Source organism: Thunnus thynnus, chromosome 12, assembly GCF_963924715.1.
Source record: "Thunnus thynnus chromosome 12, fThuThy2.1, whole genome shotgun sequence".
NCBI classification, from domain to species: domain Eukaryota; kingdom Metazoa; phylum Chordata; class Actinopteri; order Scombriformes; family Scombridae; genus Thunnus; species Thunnus thynnus.
Window position 1 is genome coordinate 22355840 of NC_089528.1, and position 21410 is coordinate 22377249.

The window sequence follows — 21410 nt, forward strand, 5'->3', positions numbered from 1 at the left end:
GAAAACATGAAAAATGTATCACAAGGGTTACTCCTATTAAATTTTAATACCTGACTATCACTGAATAAATGCACCTTTTCTGCCAAATATTACATTGCTTCACCTTATCTCTAAAGCGCCATACCACAGTAAGTGGTGTAATCAGAGGTTAAGTTGCCAACAGTGTTTTTTCCACACAACAGTAAGCTGATCAGAATCCTTATTTGAGTGAAATGGATATAGCCTGAACACTTAAAGTCTGTGTAAAGCAATGATAAATATGTGTTCTGAGTTTGTCGCACCACAGAAAACCATGTAATTATCCACCCAGCCAAATTTGAATGATTAAAAAAGTCGCCACGTATATAAAATTATGTTTCAAAAGCATGGAAGAATAAGCATAACTCTTCTCTGAAACGCTGGGGGCGTGTCTGCTGAAGGCACTGAAAGCACGGCCTAACTGATGAACAACGCTCATACCAAACTCCCATATAAAAATGCACAATTTAAAATCAGCCTTGTTTGTAGGTGTAAGACAGGCAACACGGATGATATTCTAAAAATAAAGTAATGTTAGGAGCCACTGTTTAATTCCACACATATTTTGTTTAAATGTGGTAAATGTGGACTTATCTCAGTAAAAATGTCACTTGTTTGATCCATCACCAATCATCTTTATGTTAAATTGTCACTTTTTTCAATGGAGTTCAGTGCACTTAACGTTAACTCACTTCTCTGCTGAAACGTCCTTGGCAGCTTTATTGTTGCCATCAACCTTGGAGCAATTGCCTCTCACACTGTGCTTTTTGGTGAAGTGCTGCCTGACCTCCCCAGCCGCACAGCCAGTGCTAAAGCCGAGGCCGCAGGCGGCCTGCCGGCGCCGTATCCGTTGACTCTACCCGTCCTCCCAGACTAACAGCCGGTGCTGAGGCCGAAGCCGCTGGCAGCTCCACCCATCAACGGATGCTTCCACTGGGTTTAAAATAAATCCTTGAGCGCTAACGTTGACCGAAAATGGCCCCATTCAGCGGTAATAGCAGAGTATCCAAAATGAATCCCAGTTGTCTCTGATGAAAGTTTGTAAAACTACCCGGTGTAAAAATAGTAACTATGAGTATGTGAACTCTAGTGTTTATATATTGGGGTAGGTGTCATGCTAGTAACCCCTTTACATCGAACCACCATTTCAGGCCCGCCCCAAAAAATCCTGAACATAGTAATGGTGAAAAACAGTTTAACGCTCTAACTCCACAGTTCAGTACTAAATTGTTCACTCTTTTCACATTTTCAACAATTATTTTCTAACATGTATAATGTGTTTAGAAAGAAATCTATGATTCTCCTTCAAACAAACTTAAATGAAAACGTGTCATTATCTAATAACATATAAAAAGGATCAAATACTCTACTTTTGTCTGCATTCACTGTTTCAGCCATAATCAGTGGTCCGTACACCAAAAATAATACTGAGTGTTAATCACATGAGAGAAAAAAAACATAATTACATGTTCAATACCCAATAACTAACCTGCCTAACAAACATGTTTGCAGGTGCAAGAGGTTTAAATGACTCCTCTAATTTGTAGGTTCAGAATTCAGATTGATTCAGAATGGGAAATATCACCATATTCTCTACTTTATGCATAAAACATTTGCCTAGTAGTCTTGACTGTGTTCCGTTCAAGAAATACAAGACAGAAAAGGATTAACCATTCCGTGCGAGTTCTCTAACTATGCCCTGTTCACATGAGGTGAGTTAGCACAGAAGACTACACAACAAAGCAAGGAACAGGGAGAAAAACAAGCTAATCAACATGCAGAGAAAGGAAGCAGAGTGAGTCCGAGTCAAGCTGCCATGCCGCCAGATAAAGATCTGTCTGACACGTAGCCTTTTAAATAATCCACTTGTAAGTACACCATTTAGAAACATTAACATCCAGCTTGGAAAAGGTGATTTTCTGATGGGGTGGGGGTTTTGGGGGTGCAGGGAGGTTTAGAAAGATGGATGATAGTGTGGACAGACACCATGCGGAGACCTCTGAGACATACAGACTTTAGATGTCACTCATTAAAACCCAAAGCAACTGCTGCTGATCCTCTAGAGAGACCCCGTGGCTCCATAGAGAGACGAGATGTGAGCAACCTCACTGCCTTTATGTAGATCTTACGTAACAATGGTGAGACAGGACTGGGAATTTTCTAATGGGGCGGACTGTAACACTAGAAGCAGGTGATGTTGGCTAAAACATTCTCTGTCAGTTTGCATTTTAAACGCTTCACAAAGTTAGTCAAATCCGGTTTGTGCAACCCTTGTTTGCAGTCTGACTTTCCCTCCCCCCCCACGGTTCTGCAAGGCCCTGCAATTCTGATGAGAAAAGGCTAAACACAACCACAGGAAAGGACATGCTTGATGTGAAAACAAACTGGTTGCTCCGTCATTACTATCACTTACTCTCCGTCAGTTAGTAATCCTTGTTGACTTATTATGAGACTGATGCCTGTTTGCGTGCGAAGCATAAGACCATTTCTGTGTAATGCAGAAGAACCGGCGTGGGAATCAGACAGGAGTTTGTCTGACTGACTAAAAAAAAATCTTAGCTCTTCAGAGAGGCTCAGTGAAGTTGTTTGCCACGTTAATTGCTTTGTGACAATTGAAGGCTTGGATAAATCTGCGCCATTTCAAGTGACTCCAGCTTTTTCAAACATTTTCAATTTACTCTGTAAATTAATTATCTCAAATATTGTACACAATATTACCTAGCTGAAAGTAGGAATTCAGACCTGCTTGGAGGATTCAAAGCTCAGAGAACAGATATAAAGCTTATTAGGGAGGAAGACACAAAGCAATCAATGGCCTTTCTTAAGACTTAACTATCCAAAAGGGCTTAGCCACACTTTTTCATACTATTTTAGAGAGAAGAGTTTTCTTTTCAGATTCGAGATAAAAATGAACAATTTTCAGGAGGCAATTTCTATTTTTCTGGTAGAGTACAGCAGTTCCTACGTCAAGTCAAGGATAAGGTTCATATCTATATATAGGCCTTGACAAAGAAAGATAAAGGTGGAAAAACTGCTTGTACTTGTGCTTGACATATTAAGAACAATGGGCTACTTCTTCCACTCCGCAACTTCGCCACCATACATTTAGTTCTTTCTTCCTTTTTCTAAAGTTGAATTGAAGATACACAGATTGTGAGCAGTGAAGTGGAGAGCTGTGAGTATACATGTGAGTTTCGTGTTCGTGCACGCAGCGGCGGCGGGGGCTCATACCTATGTTAGAGAAGCGAGCCTAACCGTTCAGCGCATCCTGAGCTATAAATCAGTGCCTTGGTCAACCTGGCCAAGAGCATTTTCAAACCCATTTGCGGAAGATAATGCCAGCTATTCCTCTCAGCCCAAGGGAAAGGAGAGCCGGCCTCATGAATCATTACCCTTTTAGGAGGAGCTGCAGCATGGATCTCACCTTCCTGTGTCCATAGGGTCTTCTTGACTCTTCCTGGTAGGCAGAAACAAAAGGTGGCTGCGAAGGAAAACATCTGAACTGCGACTAAGGATTGTCAAAAATCAGATTAAGAATCATAACGACTCAATGCTGACAACACCCAGGTTGAGAAGATGAAGCTGACAGTACCACCTCTACAGTAAACTGGAATAAAATATTGCCAAACACCTAAAGAATAAGTACTTTATTTACAAGCTCACAGGAACTCCATATGGGGTTTGCTTCAGTTCACTAAATGACATAATTGAATAGCCTGTGTGTGTATTACTGCTGGGGAATCAGGCAATTTTAATTTTGTTTTAGCTTTTAATTACAATTTGCTTGAAAACCTTAATCTGGACAATAGGAATTTATAAGAAAAGAAATTAACTAAACAAATTAAAGCCATATGCAATACAATAGACAAAGAATGGACGCAGACAGGTCCAAGACTGAGAATAGAGTGAGTCCAAATGAGCCTGACACTGAGTCAAGACCAAGGCCAACAAAAACAGAACTATTCCAAGATTTAACCAGCACTTTTTAGTTGTTTTCATACATGTTATTCAAATATCATATAACTGCTCAGGACCATATAATAGTTTTAAACACTGAGGATTAGGAAATCATCAGTGGTGTAGTTACTCAAGTACTGTAGTGGGTATTGAAATAGAGCTGAAATAATAATTATTCAATGAATCGATTAGTCGTTCAAGAGAAAAATAATCAACAACAATTTTGATAATGCCCTGCTATGTGTAACTAAGGAGGCCTGTTCCATAATAGGTAGACTTGAGTGATTATGCTGAGGGGAAAATAAATTGGCCAGGCCAATATATCAGCCAATATTTAGCTTACTGAAGATAAATTGGATCAGTGTATATTTTGGCCAGTGACTAACAGGAAATTGTGAAATAAAAATACCAAAAAATATGTGTGAGATCATTTATAAACAGTGTCCCCGTTAGATAGTTTGTCCCCCAGACAGAACTGCCAATTTTTAAACTAAAATGTCCTGCTCAGTATATCCTTATCACAATGTATTATAAATACAATTAAAAGTGATCCTTATCAAAAATGCTTGTTTATAATCATGTTTTATGTGAAAGAAAAGAATAATGACCAGTATATCCTTATATATATCCTCCTTTCTGAGACTGTAAGACCTTTTTGCCAAAAAATGTCTGTATATAGTCTACTACGATGTTATATAAGCTTCCTTTTATAGCATAATTGAAACCCGGTCACATCTCACTATGCCATGGTCAGAAGAAATTAAATGTTTGATTTTTACAAAGTCACTAAATTTACAAAATAATTTGTGCATGTCTATACACAGGTTTTCCTAAGGTGTTCAGTGACAAGATTAAACATCTCAGCATTTCTGGCTCATTTATTCTGGGTTGATCTTTGGGGAATTTTAAAATGCTTGCTTTGGACACACAGCTTTCTCCATTCAGGGGTTCAATATGTGGAGCTGTAATCATTTTAAATACGAGTTTCTGAACAGACATGAATTCATGGATGATCAGATGTTGACCCTTTGGATTTAATGTCCTTTAATGGTATTTATTTTATTTTATTTATTTTTCTGTCTTGTATAATTGCATGTGTATTTTGTACGGCACTGTATACACACACACACACACACACACACACACACACACACATATATATATAGGCCTATATATTAGTGAATGTTTATGTATCTATTTATTATTTATAATATTTACATGAAGTATATACTACATTGATGGATGCGATGCAAATGATCATGGCATAAACAGGATTATCAACTTAGTAGTAGGTGTGTGTTAAACAGTTTTAAGGCGCTTCACATTGGGTGGTTCTTCGCCTCCACGTTGTGCCTTAAAACCTTTTAATGCACACTTACTTGTTGATTATCCCTTACTTATTACTAGGGCTGTCGCAGTAACCGCAATATTGCAATACCGTGCTATAGACAAGCCAACTGCCGTGGATGGCAAGCATTTCATGAGGCTAGGCCCTTCTGGTTTTACACTTCAATGCATGTGTATTGAATGTGGCTCCCCTGGTCCGGTCCATCTCTGGCGGCTCCCATTGTCCAGTCCAGCGGATCCTGCCTGCCATATACAGCGTCTTATGTGCAAGTTCTCGCTTGTGGGACTCCACGGAGCCTCCCACAGCCAGCATGCAGGCTAACAAGCTAATCTGACACCCAGCCCTCATAACAGAGCCAGGCTCAGGGTGAGCTGACCAGGGGTCCATGCTGCTGTTGCCTAGTAGTGAAAAACACATCTGGATGAATATTTTGTCTCAATTATATGTTTCAACTCTCCTGGGTCAGCGCGCGGCTGAGCAGGCTGCCGTTTAACCTGCGAGGTAAAGTAGTTTTCCACCAATCATATTAAAGGCGCGTCCAGCCAGACTCTGTTCATAAATCCCAAGTTTACGAGGACATAGGCCAACGTTGTTTCCTGCCACAACACGATTTAAAGTGTTTTCCATGTTGATCAGGTACTGCTGCTCCACTCGGCTGACACATAATCAGACTAGCGTACCTTGATTTTCACCCAAAAAAAAAAAAAAAAGGCACTAATACCAAATATGACCGCATACCGTGCTGTTGAGCCACCCTAAATCACCGCAGGGTAAATTCCTTCACTCTGACAGCCCTATTTATTACAGATAGAACTAAATTGGTTCCCCTCCTTCCACCACCCAAACCACTCTGTAACCTCATGCTGTGATGTTCCATTACTTCCTGACTACAGTTAGGAAAATTCTACATGATTTCAGCTCTGCACTACAGTGTGTAACCTTGAAACGTACTTATTGTGAGTCTGATGAATGCTGGTAATGTGAAACTATGTATTGGGTCATTTATATCATCTTAGCCCATATTTATATATAAACAGGATACAGGAAACAACTTATCATTTCAGTCACTGCATGGACATTCCATTAAAAGCAAGTTCACAAGTACCAGTGCTTATTCCTTCCCTGTTACTTCATCTTCTTGTACCAAGATAAGAGAGTGGAACAGCAAAACCGATGGAAAGTATTAGGAATTTCAGCCTTATCTCTTGGCAATTTTCTCACTTAAAAATAATGTGTGATTAATTTATGTTATGGGACACCAGGTTTGCTTATATAACAAGCATTGGAGAATAGTTCAAATGTCTGATTTTGATCAAAATATAAGCAGTAGAAGAGAAAAAACCCTCAAATTTCCACTATGTAATATCTCATCACTTGCCAACACCACAAACCTTTAAAATACAGTTCGTGTTTTCAGTCAGCCTGACCATGTGAAATGATTTTCACACGTTTCAGCATTTGACAAACACAAGCTAAAGCCCTGAGAGTAAATTATTTACAGTAAGTAGACTTAAGTCTTCAATTTTTTTTTTGTAAAATTAGGCCTGGCTGTGAGAACAGCACCCTCTTAAGCCTTTCTCAGCCCTTAATTCAGTCACTGAATTATTGCATTACATGGCTTTATTAGAGTCACTTGTCTTCACTTGTGTCATACTTTCGGGTTTAATCAAATCACAGCATCTTGAAAAACATCTCCAACACTGTAAAGGCTTTCTAGACAGTCTATGCTTCTAGCAAAGGCCATCAGCCAAGACTGCAGTTGGACAGCAGGGGAAATACTGCAATGAAGCATCATCTGTGCAGCCTTTATGTAAGCTTAGTCATACTATTAAATAAAAGTGATGTACATGACAGGAATCAGCAAAAATCCTGTTCATTTCCAAGTGTGCCATCTTTATTTACTGTTCTTATTTATTCATTGCTTGACCATGAGCTGCAGTGTGACATGATGACATGTTGTCAACGCTAATGGTCTCTGATGGCATCAAGGTTCTGTCAGGAGGACACAGTAGGTGCTCAGAGCCAAGGCCCTTGGTAGCCCTCCACGGACGAAGAGCTGTCATCTCCGTCCCTCACTGCCAAAGAGCCCCGCCCCCACTCCCTAAAATCCTATCCATCTGCCGTACCAGCGGGGCAGACGGAGTGCAAGGCATGCACTTTTCTGCCATTCACTGTTGTACTTTAGCACTTCCAGCTAGTGCCAATGAGGGATCCTGTGTCAGAGGTTTCACTTGCGACAATCAACACACCGCCAGTTACTGTAATTTTTTTTTTTTTTCTGTATGCAAAAATAAAATTGTTGTAAGACTGTCTTGATGCAAGTGTGATAAAATCTGCCTTCAGTTAGGGGTTTCAACTGTCAGTCAGAAAGTAGCTTAACTGCTTCCATAAGCTAAAAGCAACCTGACAAAGTGCCTTAATACTGATTTCTAATTCTTTTTCCTGACAGTCAGCATGATTTTTGCACTTCAAAGTGCACACAATCTCATACTCCAACTGTCCGTGTGCTTGTATAACCATATTCTCGCCAAAACTGGTAATGGCTTGGACAGATACTCCCTTGAGGAATGGAGCTTTTAGAGGAAAAAAAAAAAACACCTGCAAAAGCTATGGTGTGCTGACATCTTTCCAGTGTAAGAGAGCATGTTAAATCACATCATGATTCCCTTCTCTAACAACATAAAGAACAGCTTTATGACTGTCAAATTCCAAATGTTTGTATCTCATCAATATTTATGCATAATTATAACTGTCAATTGTGAATAATAAAGTAAATGCATGACAAGAAGGACATGTTTCACATCAAAGGAGAGATCTGCTATCTTGCGCGGCTAAACTTTTTATGAAAACTGAAAATCCAGGCCAACCTCAGTGTGGAAACTGGCTCATTGTTCATTGCAGTCAATATTTAATCTACATAACCAATCAAATGTCTTCCTGCATTTTTGAAGCATGGAGTATGTGACATTTAAGTCCAGCTTGACAAGACAGCTGACTGTTTGACCTTCATGTAATGTTCTGCATCAATTCAGATACAGCCTGTGTGTTTGTGCGTGTGAGGGTCTGTGTGTGTGTTCTAATTAGAGGGGAACCTGAAAAGGATTGGTTGACAGTGACAAGCAAAACCAATGACACCAGCCAGTGAGCCGTTGCTCCATTTGTCCCCATTCAGCGTTTGTCTGAAATGAAAGAGTGCATCATCTGTACACTTCTGCTGACTGGGCAAATGTGCTGCCAATGCACTGAGGTCTTACACGCATGTTGCATGTCTCCCTGGTACATTTACCAATACATAAGATATGGCAAATAAAGAGGACACAAGGCTATTTAGGCTCTAATGATTCATACAGTTCACAGTCGGATTTCATGCATTACAGTGGCATCAGGATTTTATATATTTTCAGCACTGGAAAAATAAGGACTGCCTGAGAATGAGTCTCATATTTCCATTATAAGTTTACTTTAACACTCAATGTTATGAAAGTTTAAAAGTATATTATTCGAGAGCTCAAAATGTAACAGAGTTTTGCCCCATCACAAGAGGTTTCTCTTTGGGATAACAAAAAAACCAAAAGTGGTATTTTACAATACAACAAAAACAGCCACATGTGATGTCAAAAATAGGAGACATCACTTCAGCTGAACAACCACACCACTGTACTGTTCAGATACTGAGTAAATTGCAAAGTCAATTGTTTGATTCATCACACGTAGTAGATCAAGCACACTGCATTTGGTGATACTAAATGGCACAATGTGTTGTTAAACTTCAAGAACGCACATCATCATCAATCTACATGGACCATCAGTACCATTTATTGATGTCCTCGTCGCCGAGGTCAGCAGCAAGGAGAGGGAGCGCGACTGCTGCTCTCGTGAATGCGCACAGGTCTTTGCCACTGCTGTCAGATTTTATGATTGTTCAGTTTTTTCAACTTGCCTCCATAGATTGCTGTGTGACCATAGCAACCACAAAAACCACAGCCAGGAAAATAATACAAGAGCTGATTTTACTGGTATTTGAGTTTCCTGAATGAAATACCATATAATTATTCACCAGCAGAGAACTGACAGATCAAAGAAGAGAAATGTTATTGGAGCAACATCGGCTTCAAAGTCTGATTATTCAGTCTGGTACAAAAACAACATTTATGGTACCAGTTAACAAAACTTGTTATATTAATCATGTCATATTGTTAACCATTTCTTCTATTTTAAGCTACAACTTGCTCTACTTAGTAGCGAGATGAGATTATACCTGGTGGAAAGCAGAAGCCTGTTTGTACAATGTTTGGTAATCCATAGATGATAATTGTCAGGATAAGTGGAAATTTTGATACTAGTGGAGAAATCAGGGATTGACAATTAGGAGTCATCCTCTTAGTAATATGGATATTTCTGACAAATTTCATGGAAATCCATCCAATAGTTGTTGAGACATTTGATTAAAAAACTAAAATGTGAACCTCATGGTGGCACTGAAAGGAGAAGTCAAGGGATCACCAAAGACAGGAGAATTCATGCTCTGGGCAGTGTGAATGTCTAGATATCACCAAAGTCATCAGGGACTCATCCTTGGGGCAACATACATATGTCATAGCAATTTAGCCAACAATTGTTGAGATATTTCACTAAAAGCCACAAATGTGAACCTGCTGGTGGCACCAGAGTAAAGCTCAGGGGATCACCAACATCAAATATAAAAGAGATATTTCAATTTGGACTAACATTGCCACCCCTGGAAAAAAAAAAATCCCACACTACCAGCAGGCAACTTATGAGTAAGCACCTTACTCATCAAGAACACACAAACCTGTAATTACTCTGTTTGGACAAAAACAATAATTTAATTTCACATGGCTGGGCTAGAGTGCCAATGATATTAAAACCGTAAAACTGTTTGCTAAACACTCTGTGTTGTGATTGCTGTGCACTTTTAAATTATACATTCAAGTGCAGGATAAAATGCATTTTTTAAATTGCAGATTGGATCAGCAATCTGCTAATAACACCCTGGAAAAATTGGTACATTAATCTGCAATATCTGACAATAATAGTATAAACAATACCTCAAAAAACTGATGTATTGTCATCACAAAATGTCAATAAATTGATTCGGTGTATCCTATCATCATCTGAAACATTTACAACTGCATTATACATGCAATAAAATGCTTCATATAGGCCTAATAACTCATATATCAACAGAAAGAAGAAAAATACAGATATGCAGGTACCCTAATATGTGGTACTATGATAAATAATAAAACAATAAATAACAACACCTGAAATAATCCACGTTTCTGTGTTTGCTGGTTAAAAGTTTTAATTAAATGGCCTGTGTGTTGAGAATGCAAAGCCATCTGGGCCATCTGAGATCACAGGGATGGCAGATGGATAGCAACAGTTTCTACATCTCGCTGCAGACTTGGCCATGCATACCAATGGGTGGCTAACTGCACATTGTGTGTATGATATTTGGTGTCTGGAGATTCCATTCCTAACATCAGAAAATCTATTCTATGACAAAAAGATCAGTGATATTTTTTGAGTTGTTGGCAAGTAATAAACTGTGGATTTTATCTGATTCTTATCTTTGATTTTTAATTGTCTAAATGATCATTCGCATGTAAAATCAAGTTCAGTTGAGCAAGAATGAAATTAATGTGGAAAAACTGCAAAAAGGACCTGTGGCTCTTCACTGTGTCAGTTCACTTATGGTATATACTGTAATGGAGATTGGTAAAGAAAAAAATCTAAATGTAGATTTAGACCATCATCTAACCTTTGTTAAAACCAAATTAAATTTACATATGACACCCATAGTGACTGTAACTCAACACATCATGTTTTTGCATGTCACAATAAAAGCTATAATCAATAATTTGCTGGGTGACTTATACTGTAAAGCAGATGCAGCACGTGTTTGGTTTTAGTCATTAACAGTTGCTTTAACATGTGTGAAATGTGCTATATAAACAAAGTTCTGCTTGCCTTATAAAGAATACTAACATCATAAATGGCCAATCATCTAATTCCACCATCCTTTGCTCGTTAGCGCTCGCTGTCTGAAGAAGTCTGCTCCTCTTGCTCTCTTCAGAAGCACTCTGTAATAAGTTGTGTTTTTTTAAGGCCTAGGTGGTAAAAGCATAATTAAGGATGCTTGGTCCATTCACGTAATAGCTACTTTCTAACATATGTTGATACAGAACAAGTGCACAAATGTCACAAGGTCTCGAAGCAGCAAATTGCCTAAGCCAATTTTCAGACTTAAGACTACAGTTCTGATTCACACATAATGGCTTGACAAAAAGCTCTACCATTTAAAGAGAAGGCAGCATAATTTAAACCAGATGGATCCCCTATATCTAGGAGGTCCGTCTATTTAATGAGAAACAGAGAAAAGTGATTAACCGAACATTTGACCTTTCAATGTCATCCATATTCACTACTTCACTCAGCAACACTAACATCGTCTTAAGTAAAAACAACAAATCACACAGGGAAAAGATAAAAATAGGCCTCTCATTGTAGCACGGGTCATTTTTAGGCCGTGTGTCTGTTTCCACTTTCCCCATTGCAGGGGTGCCCTGTAAAACATCGGTGTAAATGGTTTATAATGCCACCAGTGGACTCTGAAATGGGAGACCTGGTTTCAATCAGCAGTCAAATTGCTCCTACATTACCCTCGCAGACAGAGTAGTAAATCATTCTTTGCCTCTATGCTGCTGACGTTAAGGAACAAGCATTGTTAAAAATCCACCATGCGTGCTACTAAGAGCACCCTGTCCTTATGTGGGGATGGGATGCTAAACAGGACAATAGCAGTTGCTCGCGGCATCCTCATAGATTCAAGAGACATATCCTGATGTCTAAGCAGGAAATAAGCACACTTCATATGTGTATCTGAACAGAGTATCTGAATCTGCTGCTTAAAACCAAGAGTAACTGACCTAATTTGTAGCCTTGAATGTAAACTTTAGCTTATAGCCTGGCTCCTATAACCCCCCCCCCCCCCCCCCCCATGCCAAAGAGCCCCATCACAACCAGTCTGAACCAGTTTGTCTGGTTAAAAAGAGTTCTTAGTTTCTCTGTGCCAACGCCCTGACAGTGGGCCAGTGAGGCATCTCGGAGTAGTTAAAATCCCCTATAAACCCGAGAAACGCTGATCCCGCCCACCACAGACCAACACACTATGGGCAAAACCTCTCATTAGAGCTCCAGGGCCCTGAAATTACCAAGATTTTACCCATATGGAAAGCATGAGAGAGCGTCAGCTGGGAGAGGGTTGTGCCTGGTGGTTTTTCAGCATGTGGCCACAGAGGAGCTTGAGCTCTATAACAGTGCCATTCAATCCGGCCACTGCCAGGGAGCACCGGCATAGGAGGAAGTTGAGGCAGATGCTCTGGCTACTAGCCCCAGACCAGGCCTGCTAGGAAATACCCTTCACAACTAGATACAAATGCTCACACAGTCCAGCGATGTATTCAGGTCAACAAACACAACAGATACAGCATGAAAAAGCCAGTATTTCAATTTGTAGTCAGAATTTGTGATTCAAATTTAAACAAAAGCACAGTGCTACCAGGTTAAAACCTGCTATAACTCCCCAGTTGTTAGGTCTTAAGATACAAGGACTAATACCACACAACAACTAAATCCAAAGTGTGAATGTTTTATTATACTGTTAAATGTTTATTCACATCAGTAATTACTATTAGTATTAGCAATACCGTACAATTTGTCCAAATATTTGGACAGTACACAATAACAGCATTATGAGCACTAACACAACATTACGAATGATAAATATTAATTATATATATACACTATATCCTATGCAGGGGTACAGTGGCCATATTGAAATACATCCCCAGTTAACAGTAATGTTATGGATCGTATGTAGGAACAAAGTAATTCACTCAGTGACCATCTCCCCAATTACATTTCAACAAATCAAATCACACTGTGTGCTGTGTGTGAATGCATGCATGTGCTGTGTGTATCTAGGTAATCCATTCTCCCTCAGGTTGTGGCATGTTGATACATACTGGGCAGCAAGGGGCTGCAACTGACGATTATTTTCATTATCGATTAACCTGTCAATTATTTTCTTGATTGATAGATTAGTTGTTTGGTCCATAAAATGTCAGAAAATGGTGAAAAGTGTTGATCGCTGTTTTCGAAAGCCCAAGATGATGTCCTTGAATGTCTTATTTTGCCCTGACCATCACCCAAAGATATTCAGTTTACTGTCATAAAAGACTAAAGAAACCAGAAAATATTCACATTTGAGAAGCTGGAATCAGAGAATTTTGATTTTTTTCCTTACAAAATGACTCAAACCGATTAATTAATCATCAAATTAGTTGGAGATTAATTAATAGTTGGTAACCAATCGATTAATCGACTAATTGTTGCAGCTCTAAAGATATGGGCTGTCTCCTCCTAGGAGTGTTTTTCATTTTGAGAGGTCATTAAGCTCCTTGAAATCTGACATTTTAGAGTTGAACTTGTTAAAGTAACTGTTCTTTATTTAATGATCCTTATTTATTGAATGTTTTACACTGTAGGAGGAAGTGCATCTTTGTCTCAACCTATACTCATACTCATATTACATACCCAACCCATATTCTGTTTTCTTTTGGTTGTCATGATTTTTTGTGTCGTCCTTTTTCAATTGCCAGTTTATGGTCACTGAGCCTGTACTTGTTTGGTCTGTCTCTGCTTTCTATCTCTGACAGGAGCGAAATATTCTGCCAATTCATAATCTCTTTTTAGGGCCAGATAACATTTTAATCTACTTTGGCCTTTAGTTTCTTCTTTCCAGTGTTCCAGATAGCTTTCTTTACATTGCATTATAATTTGGTTTACTCTCACTGGTGTTTTTGAAAGTAGTGTTTGTATGAGACTGGTCAGAGTGTGTCTGAGAGGTGGCAGTTAGTCTAGCACCAATTGACATAGGGGACTCTTTTCTGGGCTTAGCTCTTGGCTTTGGAGGGCTTTGGAATGGAGGGCGTCTAGTAGGGGTGGGGGATAAAATCCATTCTTACATGCATCGTGATGCGGACATAGATGATTCTGCATTGATTCACAAGTGTTAATTAATGACTTGATGTTGACAGAACGAAAAAGGCGGAACTCAACTGCAAGGGCAGTGCAGCACCCGGACCGTCTACAGTGCGTACACACTACAGTTATCTTGCAGTTCTTCTTCAAAAAAGGCAGCAGTTGGAAGCTTTTTTTGATTTAATGACTAAATAATTACCTTTGTGAGACAAACATGAAGTACATTGTGAACTTTCTACACCGTCACTCAGAGTCTATTATTAGCGGAGTGGAGCAGCTATCAGTAGTAACAAACGAGACTGGCTGACCAACACACACTGCAGCATTAAACAACTTAAACCAACTCTGAGATGAAGAAAATAACTCAGTCTGTTTCACCTCAACAACCCTGCACCCGCTCAGCGTCTTGGACAACGATGGCTTTCCCTGGAGCTAACGGTGCAGCAGAGAGGCTGCTCTCCACTGCTGGAGACATGACCTTAATAACAACACAGCGGAGCACTCCGCCTCCCCCTCATTTTATTATTCTCATACAGGCAGGAGACTGCTTTCAAATTAATTCATTCAAATGCAGTTAACTTTTTAAAATAAAAAGGCTGCAGCCAATTTATCTTATCTGCCGCTTATGTCTCATATTGTATTTCAGTGGACCAAGGACACCAGTGAAGGGTTTGGCACACAGAATACTGGAGCAAGAGTAAATAGGGGCCCCTTTGCTATTCATTCAATTGAGAATTTATTCTACATCGAATCGGACACCAAAGAATCGGAATGGCATTGAATCGTGAGATTCCCAAAGATTCCTACCCCTAGTGTCTAAGTGGCTGGATTTAAGGTGATTAAAAAATTTGAGTACTCTCTTTTGAATGTTAATTATCAGTGAATATCTGCCTAATTTTGCTCTACATGCATTTGTTGGTGTTTTTCTGCATGTAAAGATTCTGTTGGATGTTTGCGCCCGCAGGTATAGCTATGATGACTGAGTGGACCCCATAGTTCACTACCATATAGCGCAATGGGCAGGATGACACTATCAGATCTTTTAAATCAGATTTTAATTGGAATTTGGAAATTATAAATATATATACATTTTCTTGTAATACTCTTAATTTTCTTTTATTTATCTCTAATCATGATCAGTTGAGAAAAAAAAATTCTCCACTAATTCAATCTCTTCAATTATTCAGGTTGATATATTTGTACTGCATTTTGAATGGTCATGACTGGGCTTTAAATCTCACTGTATCTTCTGTTAAAATAACCCTAAAATCATACTTCAAAGGTGAGGTGGCTACACTGTCAGTTAGCTGAGGTTTCTTGGTTGTTTTCATCCTTTCTCAGCCTTGCTTGCCAACATGTATGCACAGCCAGTGACATCACCAGCTAAGCGCCTAGACCAATTTCTTTCACAGACACCCTTTCCCAATTGAAAGGCTCGATGAACTGTTGACTCTTCTGGCAAGGAACAAAAGAAGAAAGCGATGTAGTGATCCATTGTGGGCCAACCTGTAATCCCCCAGGAGTCATGGGGATTTAGCCAAATAAGTCCAATGTCTTCTCTTGAATCATTTTTGTCTTGAAGTAGGGCTAATGACAAGCAGGAATGTGTCACTATTCAGCAAATAAACACCAGTGTTTCAATCAAAGATGCAAATATAAACAGAATTTACAGAAAACATTAAAAAGGTAAAAGATTTACGGAATAATGACTTTCACAGCCCATAAAAAGAGACAATAAACAGGAAAATAAGCCAGGATAAACACAGTAAGCTTCCTTAAAATGACTCACCAACATGACTGAAGAAAACCTTAATGCTTCAGCAACATGGCAGCAAACAGCACTGTCAACACAGGTTTAAATGATGAAATATTCATCCACCAGATAACAACAGGTAACTCTGTATAGGTCCAAACTGTACCAGATACCCGAGAGGCAGCCTGAAAAAAAGCCATAATGTTTTACAGTAGACTGCCTATAGGACAGTTTAATATCAAATTACCCTAAATCTAGAATAGAAATACACCATGTCACTTTCTTTTCAGTTGGCAGGAGCTGAAGGTTAGAAACCCAAACATGCAGTGGGGCCTAGGATTCAGTTGCAGAAAGCCTCTGATGCAATTCCAAGAAACTATCCCACCCTCTATCATCCTGTTACAGTTTGGCTCATAGTTATGTCTCTTCATTGTGTCTGTGACAGCTATAATCGGATTCATGTATTGATAAAGGATGGCCATGAGGCTACTTCAGCATGTCACTCACCCTGCAAAATTGCTTCCAATCCTTTCTTTAAATAAATCAAACAGGGCTGCAGGCTTGATGCAATGCTGAAAATCTTTCTGTATATCCACCCAATGAAAAACACTCCCCCTATTTCAGATCTGTTCAAGACCTGAAGAGAGCTTTGGGCTATTATCTAAAGTGGCGCACCTGGAAAAGCTTGTCACAAAAATAGATTTTACAATTGAATACTCTAATGGATGGATGATTGTTGAAATTTATGCTTTTGCCTCAGCTGCAAGGAGCAAAATCATGACATCAAAACCTGTCTCCACAGCCAGTGCTGCAGCAATAGTGATTTTTAAGGGCAGATGAATGACACCTTAATGTCAGGAGCTTTTGCAAAAGATAGGCATACAAGAACTCAAATACCTGTCTCTGGTAGTGATAAATAAAGAAAGAGCAAAAATTTTATATGCCGGGGCGCTCAGGAGCACGCACTCACGCACTCATGCGCGTTCACATGAAGTGAAAAGCCAGGTTTAAGGAGAGCAACTGCACCCTATGGATGGGAAATCTTTTTTTTTTAATATAATGGGACACAAAAAATGAGAGCAAACCATTACATTGCAATTAGACAAAAAAAAAACAGGATGACGACTAGCTCACGCCCCACTGACCACTACTGCTCCTATTTATTATTTTATTAGTGAGTCTCGACATATTTTCTGCTTGACTGAAGCTTTCATCCCTGCAAAGACTACATCTACGTCAATTTGCTCACTGAAAAGTGCCTGAGCTCAGTTTATTGCCAACTCTGCGCAGGTTTGTACATCGAAAATCACTCATGAAATAAGTGATTGAGACGAATAATCCGCCTCTTCTTTCCCCATTCACCTTAATATCTGAAGGGTCATTATATATAAAAAACTGACGACCGAGTATTTCTATGAGACTCTTTAAAAGCAAATTATTATCCCTCCTCATTTGGCACTGAATTCAAAGTTGTTAGCTATACGTTGAGAGTTAGCATAAATAAAAACAGCAACAAACTGTATGCGTGGCTGTCTGTCTGCCGTTAGCCCGTTTTTGTCAGACGGCGCTGACTTCCAATATTTTACCGTTAACGTTAAACCTCTAAAAGCATTTTCTAAGTAATTACAGCCTCTGCAGCACGTTTAACAAACAGATAAATGAATGCCGTTACTAACATTTCAGCAAGTTGGCTAACGGCAACGTTGAAAGCTGCGTCTCAAGTTCAATGGGGGACATTCAAAAAAGATAACGGTGCACTTACTGAATCTCCTCTTTGTCACCGCCGTTGGCATTTCTCTCCTTCTCTGAACCACTACGTTTAGTCCCGTCTTCAGTTTGTAGCAAGCCCGAAAATCCACTTCAGTAATTCACAGCCAAAACGGAAGAGTTAGAAGCCCAGAGAGTAAAACGAGAGGGGAGAAAGATAGCAGTCCACTGCCAGAGGAACACGAGGTCCTATCCCGGCCGACCCCGGTCGTGGATACTGGATCTATTCGTGGCAGCTCCCCCGTATCTCACTAGCCGTCAGCTCCGCTCAAGTGTTCAGTGTCGCTGCCCGCATGCGAGAGAAGGCGAGAAGAAATGTTATTTTCTTCTTTCACAAGTAGTAAATGTCTTCTCTTGCAAGTTAATTCTTTAAGCACGAGTCTGTACACAGTCCACCCTCCAGAAGGAGCTGTGGAAGGTAGGGAGTTGTTACGTCTTTCCCTTCACAGTCACGCTTCTCTCTGCCTCTGTGGAGAAAACACATACAGGTCGGTCAGCAGGATTTTCGGATTCACTCGGCTACACTCGCTGCTGTGTCCATTCATTCCTGCCCCTCAAGTCCTGCAACCTCTGAAAACATGCAATAGATGCAATGGGATCTGATAGCTGTCATTTTTTGAACCAGTGTTTGCAATGATTTCTGCTCAAGGAAAGATCTACCTAAGGGGATTTTTAAAATTAAATTATGATTATGATGGTTAAGATATTACAGGAGGCAGTGGAGACAAAGAGAGCACAATGAAACCCACGGTAAATACAGGCATCTTAATACATTCTCTTATTCCTCATTTTCCTGGGGAGCCCCTTTGGCTAATCCAGGTGGTCCCCAGGCCCCACTCCAAGAGCCTCCGCAATAAGAAACGCTGAGAATAGAAAATGTATAAATACTGCCCTATTATCCCCATTTCCTATGGCAAATAAAATTCATCTACAGCCCCACTCCTCATCCTCATCCTTGCTCTCACCTTGCAAAGGCCCAGGACAAGACTGTAATTTATAATTTATAAGTGCAGGCCAACTTTCTGGCTCTTGCGCCAGTACAGAAATTGTATTTTGAGACAGCCTTGGGAGAAGGTTTGAAGGAAATATTCTCCACCGTTCAGTGACACACACAAAGCATGGTAACAAGCCTGTCTTTGACCAGGAATACTTTGATGTTTTTGCAAGTTGTTCACATTGAAATACTTTGAAAGATATTAAGAATCAAGGCTGTGCAGTCCTCTGGCAATAGATGGTATCAAAATACTTAAAATCTAGATTTGGTATCTCTGATTTCATCACAACTGACTGGCAATCAAAGGCAGATTTGGGGAACTGCTGGATTCACAAGTAAAGCAATGTGAGAGGGAGAGAGAGAGAGAGAGGGCTCTGCTTACAGTGCAGCTTGGTTGTTAGTGCATGAGCACTCAAGCGACTCGGTTGAACGTGCAGGGCATGGACGCTGTGACCCCAAGTAATGAAGACCTGAATATCTTTAGGATTCTGACAACCCGTCTAATCTGCCTTCTAACCTTACCATGATCAATCGTTAGCTTGGCAGAACCCCTGCTGATCTACTGCCCGGCTATCCACCACACCTTCGTACTGGTGTAAAAAGACATTTACACAAGGCTTCACTTCGCCATAAATGTCTCATGCAATTTGGTCAGAGAGGTAGATATTTCATTCCCCACACGCAGACACATGCACACACACACACAAACGTGCGCATACACATTATCATTTGCAGTGCTTCATGTGACAAAATTAGTTGCCATGCGACCTCATGGTGACTAAAAGGGAATTCTGTTCATTTTAGCTTACAAATGATAACCTTGGTCAGTGCACAATGTTCCAGGAATAGGATCCTGTCAGACAAATAAGAGGCCTAGCCAGCGCTATTATACTCAGAGGGAGGCCATTGTTTTGATACAACGACCATCAATATGAAGGTGCCAGACAGAGAAATTGGTGCATGTGCTCAATAATGCTGCTACGTATCTCTGGTGGCAAACAACAAGCCTTTTTTTCAGCTTCAGACATCTTATGTGGACAGAGCAGGAAACCTGTAAACAACCTTTGCCTATGAAGGTCAAAGATGTCTAGTGCTATTTTTTGCGGATACTGTATGGTGCTAAAGAGTCTTACAGGGCAACCATGCCCTGAACTCACCATTGCTGAACAAAAGCATCCACCAAATCTGTTATTTTCTACACCGAGGAACACATTTTCATTCTGTTGCCCTGTACTCTCTTGGTCTTTGGTTTTGAATTATACACGATGAACTTATTTTCATTCAGTCAGGTTTCACAAACAATATTTTTTATTGAATATAGAGTAGAAAAACCTGCAGCTTTTTGTATGTCATATTAATTAAACAACCGAAACCAACCATTTTTCCAGTCAATTAAACAACTTATATCCATTGGAGTATAGGAACAAAAATCCGACTCTAAACTATTTCCTGCTCTTAATTATTACTGTGATTTGGAATAAATGGTTGGCTAAATTACTGCAAATCAAAAAGGGTCTGAGGTACCAAATCAGCCTCAAACCATAACACTCCTGGAATGAAGCTTCATACATGGATCCCTTTATCAGCTGTTCCTCCTTATTAATTTTTTTATTGAACTCTGTAGGGAAATTAGTAGGGAGAAATTACTTGTAAAGAGATTCATTTCTATCGAGAAGCCCCTCAGTTGGTACTTGATGGTTTGAAGGCTGATTTGGTGCAGTTACTTTTCTGTCCATGTTCTGTATTACAAAGAGGTGTAATAACAAAGAGTCATCAAAATAGAATATAGACCACAAATATGTTTAAAGTAAACAACTGCATATTTAAAAACTACTTATATTGAAATGATATCAACAAGTTGATAGTGACAGAGCTTTTTTTTTCTCTGTATTGTACCAAATTTAAATTCCCTTTACAAGTTACATTAAAAACAATAATACTGTATTTCTTATATAAAATAGTGGCCAGGGCTTTTATTTACCTCAACTGCAGAGGGTCCCAGGCCTTTATTGGAAGCAGGCTTATATGAGAGAGAGGCCTTTATTTTTAATTCCCTCTGTTTGATAAGTATATTTGCTCATATTTTAATACAAAGCCTCCTTGTTTTCTGATCTGCTTCCATTTGTTAGACTGACCACCCCAAAAAATTCTGACTGGGAGAGGAGGGGTGAAGCGCTGGCACTCATTGTGCATATTTTTGCCCCTTTCTTGGTCAAATTTTTCTCCCCTCCCCCATCTTTTTTGTCTTGTTTTTCCCTGGCCTGCTTTTGGGACTGGCCTTTATTTATTCGTGTCAACCATGCACCCAGCCACTATCAGAGACCCGGCTTTTAATGGTCTATTGTCTTTTATTTGAGGAAATATAGTATATGTAACCATTTGACTATTAATGCAAATGGACATTAAACATTATTTAGCTAAAGATTTTTATATTAAAGTTTTGCCAGTGGATGACTTTATCCATGGCTTTGAAGCAACTCGCTGTGTTAGCATATATAACATTG

The 21410-nt window shown here is 39.6% G+C and overlaps 1 protein-coding gene across 1 annotated transcript in view; it reads right to left on the reverse strand.

Moving 5' to 3' along the window:
- LOC137193515 (receptor-type tyrosine-protein phosphatase F) overlaps nucleotides 1–18381 on the reverse strand; it is a 184315-nt gene extending 165934 nt beyond the window's left edge. Inside the window, exon 1 of the mRNA XM_067604727.1 lies at nucleotides 17908–18381. The gene's annotated coding sequence lies outside the window, so the exon portion shown is untranslated. The remainder of the gene's footprint in view (nucleotides 1–17907) is intronic.
- Nucleotides 18382–21410: the final 3029 nt, after the last annotated feature.